Source organism: Acipenser ruthenus, chromosome 1 (genome assembly GCF_902713425.1).
Source record: "Acipenser ruthenus chromosome 1, fAciRut3.2 maternal haplotype, whole genome shotgun sequence".
In the NCBI taxonomy this organism is placed as follows: domain Eukaryota; kingdom Metazoa; phylum Chordata; class Actinopteri; order Acipenseriformes; family Acipenseridae; genus Acipenser; species Acipenser ruthenus.
Genome location: NC_081189.1, coordinates 67,191,818 through 67,212,449, shown reverse-complemented (window position 1 = coordinate 67,212,449; position 20,632 = coordinate 67,191,818).

Below are 20,632 nucleotides of genomic sequence, written 5' to 3'. Positions count from 1 at the left end.
ATACAGAAAAATATTGTATACTGGCCATGGGTTTTCGTTTTGTCCAGAGCCGTAACTAAGCATTTAGCTACCGGGGCATGCAAATATATATATAAATTGCATGCACCTCCGGTTGAAGCAACCGGACCTGGATGGAAAGACTCCCTATCGTAGCTATCGGGGCATGCAAGACTCCATATCGTAGCTACAAGGCAATGCAATTATATATATATATATATATATATATATATATATATATATATATATATATATATTAGTCTTTTTTTTCTTTTTTCTTTTTTTTTTGGGATGTTAGGAGTTAGGGTGGTATTTACTCGCGCATAGTTTTGAATGTTATTTCCGAATCTCTCCTTTAACATGTCTGAAGGGGACACTGTATTACTTATACTGGCTATGGTCTTTAACGTCTTAAAACGTGTTAACAGTGAGCAGTTACCTTGGGATTACACACCAGGTTCAGACGCATTGATTGGACTAATGTATCAGCAGGCGACCGAAGACTCGCCGTTTCAACGGTGTCAGTAGTGCTCAACAGAAAATAATTCATACAGAAAAATATTGTATACTGGCCATGGGTTTTGGTTTTGTCCAGAGCCGTAACTAAGCATTTAGCTACCGGGGCATGCATATATATATATATATATATATATATATATATATATATATATATATATATATATATATATATATTTGCATGCCCCGGTAGCTAAATGCTTACCGGAGCTGGATGGAAAGACTCCATATCGTAGCTATCGGGGCATGCAATTATATATATATAAAACGTGTTAACAGTGAGCAGTTACCTTGGGATTACACACCAGGTTCAGACGCATTGATTGGACTAATGTATCAGCAGGCGACGTAAGACTCACCGTTTCAACGGTGTCAGTAGTGCTCAACAGAAAAGAATGCATACAGAAAAATATTGTATACTGGCCATGGGTTTTGGTTTTGCCCGGAGCCGTAACGAAGCATTTATCTACCGGGGCATGCAAATATATATATATATATATATATATATATATATATATATATATATATATATATATATATATATATATATATATATATATATATATATATATATTTATATGCATGACCCGGTAGCTAAATGCTTTCCGGAGCTGGATGGAAAGACTCCATATCGTAGCTATCGGGGCATGCAATTATATATATATATATAAAACGTGTTAACAGTGAGCAGTTACCTTGGAATTACACACCAGGTTCAGACGCATTGATTGGACTAATGTATCAGCAGGCGATATATATATATATATATATATATTTGCATGCCCCATAGCTAAATGCTTACCGGAGCTGGATGGAAAGACTCCATATCGTAGCTATCGGGGCATGCAATTATATATATATAAAACGTGTTAACAGTGAGCAGTTACCTTGGGATTACACACCAGGTTCAGACGCATTGATTGGACTAATGTATCAGCAGGCGACCGAAGACTCGCCGTTTCAACGGTGTCAGTAGTGCTCAACAGAAAATAATTCATACAGAAAAATATTGTATACTGGCCATGGGTTTTGGTTTTGTCCAGAGCCGTAAATAAGCATTTAGCTACCGGGGCATGCAAATATATATATATATATATATATATATATATATATATATATATATATATATATATATATATATATATATATATTAGTCTTTTTTTTCTTTTTTCTTTTTTTTTTTGGATGTTAGGAGTTAGGGTGGTATTGACTCTCGCATAGTTTTGAATGTTATTTCAGAATCTCTCCTTTAACATGTCTGAAGGGGACACTGTATTACTTATACTGGCCATGGCCTTTAACGTCTTAAAACGTGTTAACAGTGAGCAGTTACCTTGGGATTACACACCAGGTTCAGACGCATTGATTGGACTAATGTATCAGCAGGCGACGTAAGACTCACCGTTTCAACGGTGTCAGTAGTGCTCAACAGAAAAGAATTCATACAGAAAAATATTGTATACTGCCCATGGGTTTTGGTTTTGTCCAGAGCCGTAACTAAGCATTTTGCTACCGGGGCATGCAAATATATATATATATATATATATATATATATATATATATATATATATATATATATATATATATATATATATATATATATATATATATATATAATTGCATGCACCTCCGGTTGAAGCAACCGGAGGTGAAGCAACCGGAGCTGGATGGAAAGACTCCATATCGTAGCTATCGGGGCATGCAATTATATATATATAAAACGTGTTAACAGTGAGCAGTTACCTTGGGATTACACACCAGGTTCAGACGCATTGATTGGACTAATGTATCAGCAGGCGACCGAAGACTCGCCGTTTCAACGGTGTCAGTAGTGCTCAACAGAAAAGAATTCATACAGAAAAATATTGTATACTGGCCATGGGTTTTCGTTTTGTCCAGAGCCGTAACTAAGCATTTAGCTACCGGGGCATGCAAATATATATATAAATTGCAAGCACCTCCGGTTGAAGCAACCGGAGCTGGATGGAAAGACTCCCTATCGTAGCTATCGGGGCATGCAAGACTCCATATCGTAGCTACAAGGCAATGCAATTATATATATATATATATAAAACGTGTTAACAGTGAGCAGTTACGTTGGGATTATACACCAGGTTCAGACGCATTGATTGGACTAATGTATCTGCAGGCGACGTAAGACTCACCGTTTCAACGGTGTCAGTAGTGCTCAACAGAAAAGAATTCATACAGAAAAGTATGAAAAATATGAATTATTAACCGGAGGTGCATGCAATTTATATATATTGCTTCAACCAGAGCTGGATGGAAAGACTCCATATCGTAGCTATCGGGGCATGCAATTATATATATATAAAACGTGTTAACAGTGAGCAGTTACCTTGGGATTACACACCAGGTTCATACGCATTGATTGGACTAATGTATCAGCAGGCGACGTAAGACTCGCCGTTTCAACGGTGTCAGTAGTGCTCAACAGAAAAGAATTCATACAGAAAAATATTGTATACTGGCCATGGGTTTTGGTTTTGCCCGGAGCCGTAACGAAGCATTTATCTACCGGGGCATGCAAATATATATATAAATTGCATGCACCTCCGGTTGAAGCAACAAGAGGTGAAGCAACCGGAGCTGGAATGAAAGACTCCATATCGTAGCTATCGGGGCATGCAATTATATATATATATATATATATAAAACGTGTTAACATTGAGCAGTTACCTTGGGATTACACACCAGGTTCAGACGCATTGATTGGACTAATGTATCAGCAGGCGACCGAAGACTCACCGTTTCAACGGTGTCAGTAGTGCTCAACAGAAAATAATGCATACAGAAAAATATTGTATACTGGCCATGGGTTTTGGTTTTGCCCGGAGCTGTAACTAAGCATTTAGCTACCGGGGCATGCAATATATATATATATATATATATATATATATATATATATATATATATATATATATATATATATATATTTGCATGCCCCGGTAGCTAAATGCTTACCGGAGCTGGATGGAAAGACTCCATATCGTAGCTATCGGGGCATGCAATCATATATATATAAAACGTGTTAACAGTGAGCAGTTACCTTGGGATTACACACCAGGTTCAGACGCATTGATTGGACTAATGTATCAGCAGGCGATAGATATATATATATTCGCATGCCCCGGTAGCTAAATGCTTACCGGAGCTGGATGGAAAGACTCCATATCGTAGCTATCGGGGCATGCAATTATATATATATATAAAACGTGTTAACAGTGAGCAGTTACCTTGGGATTACACACCAGGTTCAGACGCATTGATTGGACTAATGTATCAGCAGGCGACGTAAGACTCACCGTTTCAACGGTGTCAGTAGTGCTCAACAGAAAAGAATGCATACAGAAAAATATTGTATACTGGCCATGGGTTTTGGTTTTGCCCGGAGCCGTAACGAAGCATTTATCTACCGGGGCATGCAAATATATATATATATATATATATATATATATATATATATATATATATATATATATATATATATATATATATATATATATATTTGCATGCTCCGGTAGCTAAATGCTTACTGGAGCTGGATGGAAAGACTCCATATCGTAGCTATCGGGGCATGCAATTATATATATATATAAAACGTGTTAACAGTGAGCAGTTACCTTGGGATTACACACCAGGTTCAGACGCATTGATTGGACTAATGTATCAGCAGGCGATATATATATATATATATATATATATATATATATTTGCATGCCCCGGTAGCTAAATGCTTACCGGAGCTGGATGGAAAGACTCCATATCGTAGCTATCGGGGCATGCAATTATATATATATATAAAACGTGTTAACAGTGAGCAGTTACCTTGGGATTACACACCAGGTTCAGACGCATTGATTGGACTAATGTATCGGCAGGCGAACGAAGACTCGCCGTTTCAACGGTGTCAGTAGTGCTCAACAGAAAAGAATTCATACAGAAAAATATTGTATACTGGCCAAGGGTTTTGGTTTTGTCCAGAGCCGTAACTAAGCATTTAGCTACCGGGGCATGCAAATATATATATAAATTGCATGCACCTCCGGTTGACAACCGGAGCTGGATGGAAAGACTCCCTATCGTAGCTATCGGGGCATGCAAGACTCCATATCGTAGCTACAAGGCAATGCAATTATATATATATATATATATATATATATATATATATATATATATATATATATATATATATATATATATTACTCTTTTTTTTCTTTTTTCTTTTTTTTTTTGGATGTTAGGAGTTAGGGTGGTATTTACTCGCGCATAGTTTTGAATGTTATTTCCGAGTCTCTCCTTTAACATGTCTGAAGGGTACACTGTATAACTTATACTGGCCATGGCCTTTAACGTCTTAAAACGTGTTAACAGTGAGCAGTTACCTTGGGATTACACACCAGGTTCAGACGCATTGATTGGACTAATGTATCAGCAGGCGACGTAAGACTCACCGTTTCAACGGTGTCAGTAGTGCTCAACAGAAAAGAATGCATACAGAAAAATATTGTATACTGGCCATGGGTTTTGGTTTTGCCCGGAGCCGTAACGAAGCATTTAGCTACCGGGGCATGCAAATATATATATATAAATTGCATGCACCTCCGGTTGAAGCAACCGGAGGTGAAGCAACCGGAGCTGGATGGAAAGACTCCATATCGTAGCTATCGGGGCATGCAATTATATATATAAAACGTGTTAACAGTGAGCAGTTACCTTGGGATTACACACCAGGTTCAGACGCATTGATTGGACTAATGTATCAGCAGGCGACCGAAGACTCGCCGTTTCAACGGTGTCAGTAGTGCTCAACAGAAAAGAATTCATACAGAAAAATATTGTATACTGGCCATGGGTTTTGGTTTTGTCCAGAGCCGTAACGAAGCATTTAGCTACCGGGGCATGCAAATATATATATATATATATATATATATATATATATATATATATATATATATATATATATATATATATATATATATATATATATATAAATTGCATGCACCTCCGGTAGAAGCAACCGGAGCTGGATGGAAAGACTCCCTATCGTAGCTATCGGGGCATGCAAGACTCCATATCGTAGCTACAAGGCAATGCAATTATATATATATATATATATATATATATATATATATATATATATATATATATTAGTCTTTTTTTTCTTTTTTTTTTGGATGTTAGCAGTTAGGGTGGTATTTACTCGCGCATAGTTTTGAATGTTATTTTCGAATCTCTCCTTTAACATGTCTGAAGCGGACACTGTATTACTTATACTGGCCATGGCCTTTAACGTCTTAAAACGTGTTAACAGTGAGCAGTTACCTTGGGATTACACACCAGAAAAATTATATATATATATATATATATAAATTGCATGCACCTCCGGTTGAAGCAACCGGAGGTGAAGCAACCGGAGCTGGATGGAAAGACTCCATATCGTAGCTATCGGGGCATGCAATTATATATATATAAAACGTGTTAACAGTGAGCAGTTACCTTGGGATTACACACCAGGTTCAGACGCATTGATTGGACTAATGTATCAGCAGGCGACGTAAGACTCACCGTTTCAACGGTGTCAGTAGTGCTCAACAGAAAAGAATGCATACAGAAAAATATAGTATACTGGCCATGGGTTTTAGTTTTGCCCGGAGCCGTAACGAAGCATTTAGCTACCGGGGCATGCACATATATATATATATATATATATATATATATATATATATATATATATATATATATATATATAAATTGCATGCACCTCCGGTTGAAGAAACCGGAGCTGGATGGAAAGAGTCCCTATCGTAGCTATCGGGGCATGCAAGACTCCATATCGTAGCTACAAGGCAATGCAATTATATATATATATATATATATATATATATATATATATATATATATATATATATATATATATATATATTAGTCTTTTTTTTCTTTTTTCTTTTTTTTTGGATGTTAGGAGTTAGGGTGGTATTTACTCGCGCATAGTTTTGAATGTTATTTCCGAATCTCTCCTTTAACATGTCTGAAGGGGACACTGTATTACTTATACTGGCCATGGCCTTTAAAGTCTTAAAACGTGTTAACAGTGAGCAGTTACCTTGGGATTACACACCAGGTTCAGACGCATTGATTGGACTAATGTATCAGCAGGCGACGTAAGACTCACCGTTTCAACGGTGTCAGTAGTGCTCAACAGAAAAGAATGCATACAGAAAAATATTGTATACTGGCCATGGGTTTTGGTTTTGTCCGGAGCCGTAACGAAGCATTTAGCTACCGGGGCATGCAAATATATATATATATATATATATATATATATATATATATATATATATATATATATATATATATATATATATATATATATATATAAATATATATATATATATATATATATATATATATATATATATATATATGCATGCCCCGGTAGCTAAATGCTTACCGGAGCTGGATGGAAAGACTCCATATCGTAGCTATCGGGGCATGCAATTATATATATATAAAACGTGTTAACAGTGAGCAGTTACCTTGGGATTACACACCAGGTTCAGACGCATTGATTGGACTAATGTATCAGCTGGCGACCTAAGACTCACCGTTTCAACTGTGTCAGTAGTGCTCAACAGAAAAGAATGCATACAGAAAAATATTGTATACTGGCCATGGGTTTTGGTTTTGCCCGGAGCCGTAACTAAGCATTATATATATATATATATATATATATATATATATATATATATATATATATATATATATATATATATATATATATATATATATATATATATATATATTTGCATGCCCCGGTAGCTAAATATATAAATTGCATGCCCCGGTAGCTATATATATAAATTGCATGCACCTCCGGTTGAAGCAACCGGAGCTGGATGGAAAGACTCCCTATCGTAGCTATCGGGGTATGCAAGACTCCATATCGTAGCTACAAGGCAATGCAATTATATATATATATATATATATATATATATATATATATATATATATATTAGTCTTTTTTTCTTTTTTCTTTTTTTTTTTTTTGGATGTTAGGAGTTAGGGTGGTATTTACTCGCGCATAGTTTTGAATGTTATTTCAGAATCTCTCCTTTAACATGTCTGAAGGGGACACTGTATTACTTATACTGGCCATGGCCTTTAACGTCTTAAAACGTGTTAACAGTGAGCAGTTACCTTGGGATTACACACCAGGTTCAGACGCATTGATTGGACTAATGTATCCACAGGCGACCTAAGACTCACCGTTTCAACGGTGTCAGTAGTGCTCAACAGAAAAGAATACAGACAGAAAAATATTGTATACTGGCCATGGGCTTTGGTTTTTCCCAGAGCCGTAACTAAGCATTTAGCTACCGGGGCATGCAAATATATATATATATATATATATATATATATATATATATATATATATATATATATATATATATATATATATATATAATTGCATGCTCCTCCGGTTGACGCAATCGGAGGTGGATGGAAAGACTACATATCGCAGCTACCGGGGCATGCAAGACTCCATATCGTAGATGTTAGGAGTTAGGATGGTATTTACTCGCGCAGAGTTTTGAATGTTATTCCCGAATCTCTCCTTTAACATGTCTGAAGGAGACACTGTATTATTTAAAACGTGAATTAACGTCTTACAACGTGTTAACAGTGAGCAGTTACCTTGGGATTACACACCAGGTTTAGACGCACTGATAGGACTAGGATGGTATTTACTCGCGCAGAGTCTTGAATGTTATTCCCGAATCTCTCCTTTAACATGTCTGAAGGAGACACTGTATTATTTAAAACGTGAATTAACGTTTTACAACGTGTTAACAGTGAGCAGTTACCTTGGGATTACACACCAGGTTCAGACGCACTGATAGGACTAATGTATCCGCAGGCGACCTAAGACTCACCGTTTCAACGGTGTCAGTAGTGCTCAACAGAAAATAATACAGACAGAAAAATATTGTATACTGGCCATGGGCTTTGGTTTTGCCCAGAGCCGTAACTAAGCATTTAGCTACCGGGGCATGCAAATATATATATATATATATATATATATATATATATATATATATATATATATATATATATATATATATATATATATATATATATATAAATTGCATGCTCCTCCGGTTGACGCAATCGGAGGTGGATGGGAAGACTCCATATCGCAGCTACCGGGGCATGCAAGACTCCATATCGTAGATGTTAGGAGTTTGGATGGTATTTACTCGCGCAGAGTTTTGAATGTTATTTCCGAATCTCTCCTTTAACATGCCTGAAGGGGACACTGTATTACTTAAAACGTGAATTAACGTCTTACAACGTGTTAACAGTGAGGAGTTACCTTGGGATTACACACCAGGATCAGACGCACTGATTGGACTAATGTATCCGCAGGCGACCTAAGACTCACCGTTTCAACGGTGTCAGTAGTGCTCAACAGAAAATAATACAGACAGAAAAATATTGTATACTGGCCATGGGCTTTGGTTTTGCCCAGAGCCGTAACTAAGCATTTAGCTACCGGGGCATGCATATATATATATATATATATATATATATATATATATATATATATATATATATATATATATAAATTGCATGCTCCTCCGGTTGACGCAATCGGAGGTGGATGGAAAGACTACATATCGCAGCTACCGGGGCATGCAAGACTCCATATCGTAGATGTTAGGAGTTAGGATGGTATTTACTCGCGCAGAGTTTTGAATGTTATTCCCGAATCTCTCCTTTAACATGTCTGAAGGAGACACTGTATTATTTAAAACGTGAATTAACGTCTTACAACGTGTTAACAGTGAGCAGTTACCTTGGGATTACACACCAGGTTTAGACGCACTGATAGGACTAGGATGGTATTTACTCGCGCAGAGTCTTGAATGTTATTCCCGAATCTCTCCTTTAACATGTCTGAAGGAGACACTGTATTATTTAAAACGTGAATTAACGTTTTACAACGTGTTAACAGTGAGCAGTTACCTTGGGATTACACACCAGGTTCAGACGCACTGATAGGACTAATGTATCCGCAGGCGACCTAAGACTCACCGTTTCAACGGTGTCAGTAGTGCTCAACAGAAAATAATACAGACAGAAAAATATTGTATACTGGCCATGGGCTTTGGTTTTGCCCAGAGCCGTAACTAAGCATTTAGCTACCGGGGCATGCAAATATATATATATATATATATATATATATATATATATATATATATATATATATATATATATATATATATATATATAAATTGCATGCTCCTCCGGTTGACGCAATCGGAGGTGGATGGGAAGACTCCATATCGCAGCTACCGGGGCATGCAAGACTCCATATCGTAGATGTTAGGAGTTTGGATGGTATTTACTCGCGCAGAGTTTTGAATGTTATTTCCGAATCTCTCCTTTAACATGCCTGAAGGCGACACTGTATTACTTAAAACGTGAATTAACGTCTTACAACGTGTTAACAGTGAGGAGTTACCTTGGGATTACACACCAGGATCAGACGCACTGATTGGACTAATGTATCCGCAGGCGACCTAAGACTCACCGTTTCAACGGTGTCAGTAGTGCTCAACAGAAAATAATACAGACAGAAAAATATTGTATACTGGCCATGGGCTTTGGTTTTGCCCAGAGCCGTAACTAAGCATTTAGCTACCGGGGCATGCATATATATATATATATATATATATATATATATATATATATATATATATATATATATATATATATATATATATATATATATATAAATTGCATGCTCCTCCGGTTGACGCAATCGGAGGTGGATGGAAAGACTACATATCGCAGCTACCGGGGCATGCAAGACTCCATATCGTAGATGTTAGGAGTTAGGATGGTATTTACTCGCGCAGAGTTTTGAATGTTATTCCCGAATCTCTCCTTTAACATGTCTGAAGGGGACACTGTATTATTTAAAACGTGAATTAACGTCTTACAACGTGTTAACAGTGAGCAGTTACCTTGGGATTACACACCAGGTTCAGACGCACTGATAGGACTAATGTATCCGCAGGCGACCTAAGACTCACCGTTTCAACGGTGTCAGTAGTGCTCAACAGAAAAGAATACAGACAGAAAAATATTGTATACTGGCCATGGGCTTTGGTTTTGCCCAGAGTCGTAACTAAGCATTTAGCTACCGGGGCATATACCTTGGGATTACACACCAGGTTTAGACGCACTGATAGGACTAGGATGGTATTTACTCGCGCAGAGTCTTGAATGTTATTCCCGAATCTCTCCTTTAACATGTCTGAAGGAGACACTGTATTATTTAAAACGTAAATTAACGTCTTACAACGTGTTAACAGTGAGCAGTTACCTTGGGATTACACACCAGGTTCAGACGCACTGATAGGACTAATGTATCCGCAGGCGACCTAAGACTCACCGTTTCAACGGTGTCAGTAGTGCTCAACAGAAAATAATACAGACAGAAAAATATTGTATACTGGCCATGGGCTTTGGTTTTGCCCAGAGCCGTAACTAAGCATTTAGCTACCGGGGCATGCAAATATATATATATATATATATATATATATATATATATATATATATATATATATATATATATATATATATATATATTTGCATGCCCCGGTAGCTAAATGCTTAGTTATATATATATATATATATATATATATATATATATATATATATATATATATATATATATATATAAATTGCATGCTCCTCCGGTTGACGCAATCGGAGGTGGATGGGAAGACTCCATATCGCAGCTACCGGGGCATGCAAGACTCCATATTTTAGATGTTAGGAGTTTGGATGGTATTTACTCGCGCAGAGTTTTGAATGTTATTTCCTAATCTCTCCTTTAACATGCCTGAAGGGGACACTGTATTACTTAAAACGTGAATTAACGTCTTACAACGTGTTAACAGTGAGGAGTTACTTTGGGATTACACACCAGGATCAGACGCACTGATTGGACTAATGTATCCGCAGGCGACCTAAGACTCACCGTTTCAACGGTGTCAGTAGTGCTCAACAGAAAATAATACAGACAGAAAAATATTGTATACTGGCCATGGGCTTTGGTTTTGCCCAGAGCCGTAACTAAGCATTTAGCTACCGGGGCATGCAAATATATATATATATATATATATATATATATATACATAAATTGCATGCTCCTCCGGTTGACGCAATCGGAGGTGGATGGAAAGACTACATATCGCAGCTACCGGGGCATGCAAGACTCCATATCGTAGATGTTAGGAGTTAGGATGGTATTTACTCGCGCAGAGTTTTGAATGTTATTCCCGAATCTCTCCTTTAACATGTCTGAAGGGGACACTGTATTATTTAAAACGTGAATTAACGTCTTACAACGTGTTAACAGTGAGCAGTTACCTTGGGATTACACACCAGGTTCAGACGCACTGATAGGACTAATGTATCCGCAGGCGACCTAAGACTCACCGTTTCAACGGTGTCAGTAGTGCTCAACAGAAAAGAATACAGACAGAAAAATATTGTATACTGGCCATGGGCTTTGGTTTTGCCCAGAGTCGTAACTAAGCATTAAGCTACCGGGGCATGCAAATATATATATATATATATATATATATATATATATATATATATATATATATATATATATAAATTGCATGCTCCTCCGGTTGACGCAATCGGAGGTGGATGGAAAGACTCCATATCGCAGCTACCGGGGCATGCAAGACTCCACATCGTAGATGTTAGGAGTTAGGATGGTATTTACTCGCGCAGAGTTTTGAATGTTATTTCCGAATCTCTCCTTTAACATGCCTGAAGGGGACACTGTATTACTTAAAACGTGAATTAACGTCTTACAACGTGTTAACAGTGAGCAGTTACCTTGGGATTACACACCAGGATCAGACGCACTGATTGGACTAATGTATCCGCAGGCGACCTAAGACTCACCGTTTCAACGGTGTCAGTAGTGCTCAACAGTAAAGAATACAGACAGAAAAAATATTGTATACTGGCCATGGGCTTTGGTTTTGCCCAGAGCCGTAACTAAGCATTCAGCTACCGGGGCATACAAATATATATATATATATATATATATATATATATATATATATATATATATATATATATATATATATATATATATATATATATATATATATATATATATTTGTATATATATATGCTCCTCCGGTTGACGCAATCGTAGGTGGATGGAAAGACTCCATATCGCAGCTACCGGGGCATGCAAGACTCATTATCGTAGATGTTAGGAGTTAGGATAGTATTTACTTGCGCATAGTTTTGAATATTATTCCCGAATCTCTCCTTTAACATGCCTGAAGGGGACACTGTATTACTTAAAACGTGAATTAACGTTTTACAACGTGTTAACAGTGAGCAGTTACCTTGGGATTACACACCAGGTTCAGACGCACTGATAGGACTAATGTATCCGCAGGCGACCTAAGACTCACCGTTTCAACGGTGTCAGTAGTGCTCAACAGAAAAGAATACAGACAGAAAAATATTGAATACTGGCCATGGGCTTTGGTTTTGCCCAGAGCCGTAACTAAGCATTTAGCTACCGGGCATGCAAATATATATATATATATATATATATATATATATATATATATATATATATATATATATATATATATATATATATTAGCTCAAAGAGCAAGTTGCCCATATATATATATATATATATATATATATATATATATATATATATATATATATATATATATATATATATATATTATTGTTATTTTTTTTTTTTTTTTTTTTTTGGATGTTAGAAGTTAGGATGGTATTTACTCGCGAATAGTTTTGAATGTTATTTCCGAATCTCTCCTTTAACATGCCTGAAGGGGACACTGTATTACTTAAAACGTGAATTAACGTTTTACAACGTGTTAACAGTGAGCAGTTACCTTGGGATTACACACCAGGTTCAGACGCACTGATTGGACTAATGTATCCGCAGGCGACCTAAGACTCACCGTTTCAACGGTGTCAGTAGTGCTCAACAACACCGGCGTAGATTTAGCTAGGGACGGTAGGTACATGTCCCTAGCAATGGCAAGGGACCGTTGTCCCTACCAATAATGTTGATAAATCTGAAACGTCTTTTGTCATGTTATTTTATCCGCTCCAGAAAGGGTTAACTCTCTCAAGATCCCCTCGTTGCTACTCCCTCCTCCAAAAAAAAAACCCCAAACCGCTAATTTGATTGGCTTAGGCACTAGGTTCTCAACCGGGCGGTGAACGTTTGAATAATAACGTACTAGTAATAATAACAGTGACGTGCCAAACGATACTCCCGATTTCGCCCTTTGAGTGCAGCGAGTTATTAAAGAGAGAAAAAGAGATAGCTTTAAAAAGAATGGCACCCTGGGATTTGTAGGTGTTTCATTGAGGCGCAAAAGTGAACAAAGACTCGGGAGTTAAAGGTGATTCTCTGGGTTTAAAATAAGGAACATTATAGTCAATCTTAAACGGTGTATATTGTGGCACATTTTTCACATTTATTTAAAAAAATAAGAACACATGTAATCAGTTAAATTCGATATTTATTTTGTGTTTGTTGGTTAATGCGTTGTCACATTATTTCAATCCTTCTCCTTCCTCCCTTTGTAACTAACTTACTCCTTGCTTGATATTTTTGTATCGTGTGTGTAAAAAGCGAACACGAACATATATTTGATTGAATGGACAGTGTGACTATCCAGGCGGCTAAATAAACGCTCTATATTATATAGGTAGTCATAAAAAATATATATTAAAAAGTCAAATTAACCGGGGGGGGGGGGGGGGGGGATATAAAAAAAAAATTCAGTGGGGCGTGAGTAAAAAAAGGTTGAGACCCGCTGGCTTAGGCTGGACTCTGGAAAGACGCTCATCTGAAGCTGCCGCTTGCCGGTCAGTCTGATATGAGTGTGAGCCACTGACTGAATGAAAGCCACGTACCGCGGCTGAAGGTATTGTCAGCTCGTCAGCAACATAGTTTGAGAGAATAAACCTACCTACCTACCTAATGGGTAGGTAAGTAGGTTTATTACGTTGGCGACCCATTGCTAGCTGCTAACCCCACGTCCTTGGTGGCTAGCTAGCTTGTTTCACAGCTAATCATTATGTGTGTGTGTGTGAGAGACAGAGAGGGAGACAGACAGAGAGTCAGTGTGCGTGAGCATGTTTTGATATCGTCAACCAACTAACGTTAGCTAATCACTTCAATTTGGCTTTAGGTGTAAAGCATAATGGCAGCCAAAAAAATAAGGAAGTTTTTTTTACAAAAAGTCAAAGTGTAAGTAGGAAGATGTTGTTAAAGTAATAAACACAATTGATAATGATTCTCATAGCAAATGAAAAAATAATGTACTAATGAAGTTAGCAGAGTCATACTTTCTCTCTAAACAGCATGCATCAATTTATCATTTTATCAGGTGAAAGAAGCAGTGCAACCTGGTAAAAGCAGTACAGAGGCAGGTGGAGCAACAGAGTCGCAGGTGAGGTCTGTAATGGCTTAGTGATAATAAAAGTGAAAGTGTTAGACTCAGTTTTGAGATATATTATTGTTTGAGGCACATTGTGATATGATAGTAGGCTAATGCTGTATAGTAATAAAGTTAGCATATCCATATATTTTCTCTCTATATGGCATTCATCAATTTATTATTTTATCAGGTGAATGAAGCAATGCACCCAGGTACGAGCAGCAGCACAGACACAGGAGAGGTAGGCAGAGCACGTGAGCGTGCATGTGCTCATGCTTGTAGTGGTAGGGGTAATGGTAGCTTCAGTAAGGCTGGGATAGGTTATAATTCAGGTTATTAGTAATTCTATAGCAGGGATGTCAAACCAGCTTCCAGGAGGGCCACTTTATCATAGTGTTTTAAGTGTATACCAGCCAACTTCATGTCAATCAGATTATCCTCAATTCATTCATTTCAAGCCACCAGAAGTGACCATTTAACAGCTGTCTCCTAAAAAATGTCTTCCCAGGGGGGCACGCCCCTGAACCCCCCTAGCGATGTGACTCCACCCCCCTAAAAAATTGTGTCCCCACCAATGTTCAAACCAAACCTACGCCCTTGGGTCCGGGTGGCGTGAGCCAAGGCTTTGACCCATCCTAATTTCACGTGCCTATCATCATAGACTTCCTATTTAAACCCAGTCACAGCCCTGCTCTTTCTCTTGCGTTTGCTTTTTCCTCCTCCTCCTCACTTTATTCATATGCCACGTGTCTCTGTGTCGGTCCCCTCTGGGGGGATAGTGAGTCTCACTTCCCCGACCTAGAGTTCCAGTAACTCTGCAGGTTCTTCATGTGGTCAGAGGGGAACACCGGCCACACTATTTTTTCGCAGTACATGCGCTATATTTTGCCTCAAGAAAAAGGCTCTGTTCTACTTCCTCCTTTATTGTCCTGGGACATGGCCCTCATACTCTCAGTGCTTGAGTCCCATAACTATTATTTGTGTTCTTTCAGATTCTCTTCTCTTCCTTACATCAAGGCTTCGTATTACCTGTTGAGTCCTCTGAGGGTTGAACCTGGTCAGTAACTGGGACCCAGTCGCGAGGCTCCACGTATAACAACTCTCTGAGAAGTCAGAGGACTCTGTATAATAGAGCTAGCCTCGACTCCATAGGGAAGGATCTCTCAGTTGGAGTCCGGCCTGTCCTTTTCTCTCTGAAATACACCTTCACCTGTTGCCAATCGACACAAAAGAGATCATAAACAAATATATTAATTCATGTAATGTATGTAGTGTATTTTATACATCATTGGTTATGTTTAACTCTTATAAACGTGCAACATGTACATTAAATGCTGATTTTACATTGCTGACACCAGTGCTCATTGTACTACAATACTAATAACTATTATAACATTAGATGTCCATCATTGATCATAAACAATATCAGCATTGCATGGCTAAATATCCAAATGCTCTTTGGATAAAAGAAAACCTTGTCAAAGCAACAGATAAGCTTTTCCCAATGTCTAGCATGGGATGGGCGTTGTGCAAAGCTGTAATTTACACTGATTGTATGTATAGAGACAGCAACAGATAAAATCGATCCATTTCCAGTCTTAGGATCAATACGTAACATTTATACATGTGAACATGGTGTACACTGCTGCTGCTATGGATGCAATCATATTACCGTAGGGCTGAATGCGTTAAAGCACAATGGATTTAATACTTTTTCAGTCAGGACAATCTTGCGTTAAATAATCACCTTTACTATAATACAAAATCTTACATAAAAAAACATTGAACCCAAACAACGGTTGAAGAAAAATAGAGTAAAAATAGTTGGAGCACTCATCCTTCAGATCATCCCGGTGCCGCCTGCTAAAAAACAAAGAATAAAATAAAGATATACAACGTGTTCGTCCCGGTGAACAAAATATAAGGCAGAGGAGCATTGTATACTCCCCCCAAAGGAGAGGCTGAGAGATTAGAGAATCCCTAGTTAAATAAAAATAAAATATATGTACTGTAAATACATTTATAATTATGGCCACCTACACCACTTAACACATTTTGTTGAAATGCACAACAAATATCGAAAACAAAAATATAGTGAGCTCCCAAAAAAAACAAAACACATAAGGCCCTATTTAGCAAATATGTGCGCAGCCGCTTCTGCTAGGGCAAAAATTACAGCGTTAGCAAACTGCTGCGATAGCGCACGAAAACATGATTTAGAAGTCGGGTCTCATGCATGGGCTAACTCACATCAAATAGCAAATCATGTGCCCAGTCTATCAAAGCACAGTGGGGAGAGTAAGGTTACAACCAATAAGATTCAACATTCCCTTTAAGAACACCTGTGTGCCTGTGATAGCGAATGGAGGGCATTTTGAAACCAAAAAAAAAGAAGGAAGAAGAAGACAAAAAGTGCCAAGTGAGGAGGATGACCAAGCCCCTCAGACATAATCTATAAGGCTTTGTCTGACCTGCCTGGCACTTGCAGCATCTGCAACCTCCACCACTGGGGCTTCAAGTTCAGCATCTGCTTCCTTCAAACCCTGTAATATTTCCTCTGTAAGTTCAACATCACATCCATTACACAAAAAGCCAGGCTGATATTGCCTTCTGAGGAGTGTACTGTAGTGTTCCCCCAGAGACATCCAGGCATCGGAATCGCATTTTGTGGATTCCAAATGTTCACTCAATTACAGTACAAGCATTAAAGGTATGGTTAACCCTCTATTCAGCAGGGGTCATGGGGTTGAACAGCTGTGTCAGTAGCCACCGCTTCAGTGCATACCTGTGTCCCCTATCAACCAGCCTCTCAGACTGTCATCCCACTGAAACGCAGCTGCCACCTGCGAATTAGCAAGGATAAACTAGTCATGAGCAGAGCCAGGATGGTTTGCATACACATATGATGTAGTTGTTGGCATCACACACTACTTGCACATTGACAGAATAGGTCCCCTTACGATTTATATAGAGGTGCCTATTCTGTGTTGGTATGCGTAGCTGCACGTGTGCAATTGATGGCTCCCAGGACACCAGGAAACCCATACCTCCCAAGAAAACCCTGCTTTGTATTTTGCTGCAGCTTGTGAGACAGGGAAATGGATTAATTCTCCTGCTCGCTTTACTAAAGCTGAAGTTACATCTCTCACTACACGATACAGCCGTCTGTATCATAACCCACAGTGGAACGAGCCAGTGGCATAAAATGTTAGTGGTCTGGAGGCCAGATATCTCAGCATGGAAGCGTGGGGATAGAAAACAGAATGAGTGTGTGTAATGTGAACAGTTAATCCTTCCCTTCATTTATCAGATTTACTATGTTTAAGAAAGATAGAAAACACCCCTTCCTTCATAATCAAATCTCCTACAGGAAGGTCTCTCAGAGGATTGAACAGTGTGGATCTAGTAGCAAATTCCCTGCACCTTAAAAACCAGAACAAAGCTTACAGACTCATAGCTTCCACCAGGATGTTTGTATATAAAACAGTTGCCAATAGCCACAACATATAAAGGACTTCATAGTCATAACTTGTTTTACAGGCAGATATTCTACCAGCCAAAAGGAGTCCACCAACATTACTGTTCAGTAGTTCGGGACAAACACCAATCACAAAATGTTTTAGTACAAATATTTATTGTAGAGAATGCAGAGTATGCAATTTTACAGAAAAGTATGCTGTATATACACATTCATTTGGCATCAAACTTAACTTGGTTGAGGGTTCGCTGCCTGGCTGACTGGACGAGGCTGAGAACCCCCATTGATAAAACATAAAAACTGTTATTAAGAAAGGTGGAGATGAGGAGGTGGTGGGTTACGATGAAATCAAAACGCAACTGAGAGATAAGTGAAGAGGGTATTTATAGTGCTAACAATTTAATTAGCTAATGTGTAAATTGAATGATTCAATTTGGTGATGCGGAGATTGGTGTCTGACCCTCCTCCCGAACTTTAATTATAAATTTCATTTATTTTGGCATGTTATAGTACCTCTTATAATCTTATAGTACAATATTGTTTGTATCTTACATCTTGGAAATGTTAATCATCTAAATAAACAGAATAACTGAGTCTAGTGTGTTTTAAACCAATGCATGCTCTTGCATCTTCGGGTTCTTCCATTATTATGCATTTGCAGATGATGAATGGGATTACGAGAGGCATTGCATTATTTTATGATAATAGTAAAGATAGATTCTGTATCATTTTTACTTGCAGTATCAAGTTTCAGATTTCATTCTGCACCTTCCATAGAGGTGTTATATAATACCCAATAAAGGGCAGACTTGTGTACTACTGTTTAGAGAATAAATACAAATAATAGAACAAACACTTTAAATAAAATATGTTTTATTAGAAGTGTTAATAAAGCATGACTGGAGAAACAAGTATAGTGCAGGACATTTTAAGCATGTACAGTCTTCACAGTTCACATGTATGCAATCTTAGATTTTGACATTCTGTTAACCACGTGTTTAATAATACAGGTGTTAATAGATGCAGAATATGCTTTCATATTATTGATCTGTGTATCAACTGAACTGAATGTTCAGTTAACAATAGAGCAGGTCCTTGATCATTAGCCTTCATTCTCAAGTTAGTTAATAATAGTAAATTTAGAAATTAAAGCGTTTGTTCAAATCTAGCGTAAATACAAAGCCATTGACACTGCAAATGCACATTTAAAGACTTCAGAATATATACCTATAAATGAGATGTTCTTGTTACTCCAACATTTTCCAATATATGACATCCACTCTTTATTGGACATCTTTATTGGTCATCTTTTGTATGCATATCACACCACACAATGAATGTAAACTTACAGTGCCTTGCGAAAGTATTCGGCCCCCTTGAACTTTGCGACCTTTTGCCACATTTCAGGCTTCAAACATAAAGATATGAAACTGTAATTTTTTGTGAAGAATCAACAACAAGTGGGACACAATCATGAAGTGGAACGAAATTTATTGGATATTTCAAACTTTTTTAACAAATAAAAAACTGAAAAATTGGGCGTGCAAAATTATTCGCCCCCTTAAGTTAATACTTTGTAGCGCCACCTTTTGCTGCGATTACAGCTGTAAGTCGCTTGGGGTATGTCTCTATCACTTTTGCACATCGAGAGACTGAAAGTTTTGCCCATTTCTCCTTGCAAAACAGCTCGAGCTCAGTGAGGTTGGATGGAGAGCATTTATGAACAGCAGTTTTCAGTTCTTTCCACAGATTCTTGATTGGATTCAGGTCTGGACTTTGACTTGGCCATTCTAACACCTGGATATGTTTATTTGTGAACCATTCCATTGTAGACATTGTAGATTTTGCTTTATGTTTTGGATCATTGTCTTGTTGGAAGACAAATCTCCGTCCCAGTCTCAGGTCTTTTGCAGACTCCATCAGGTTTTCTTCCAGAATGGTCCTGTATTTGGCTCCATCCATCTTCCCATCAATTTTAACCATCTTCCCTGTCCCTGCTGAAGAAAAGCAGGCCCAAACCATGATGCTGCCACCACCATGTTTGACAGTGGGGATGGTGTGTTCAGGG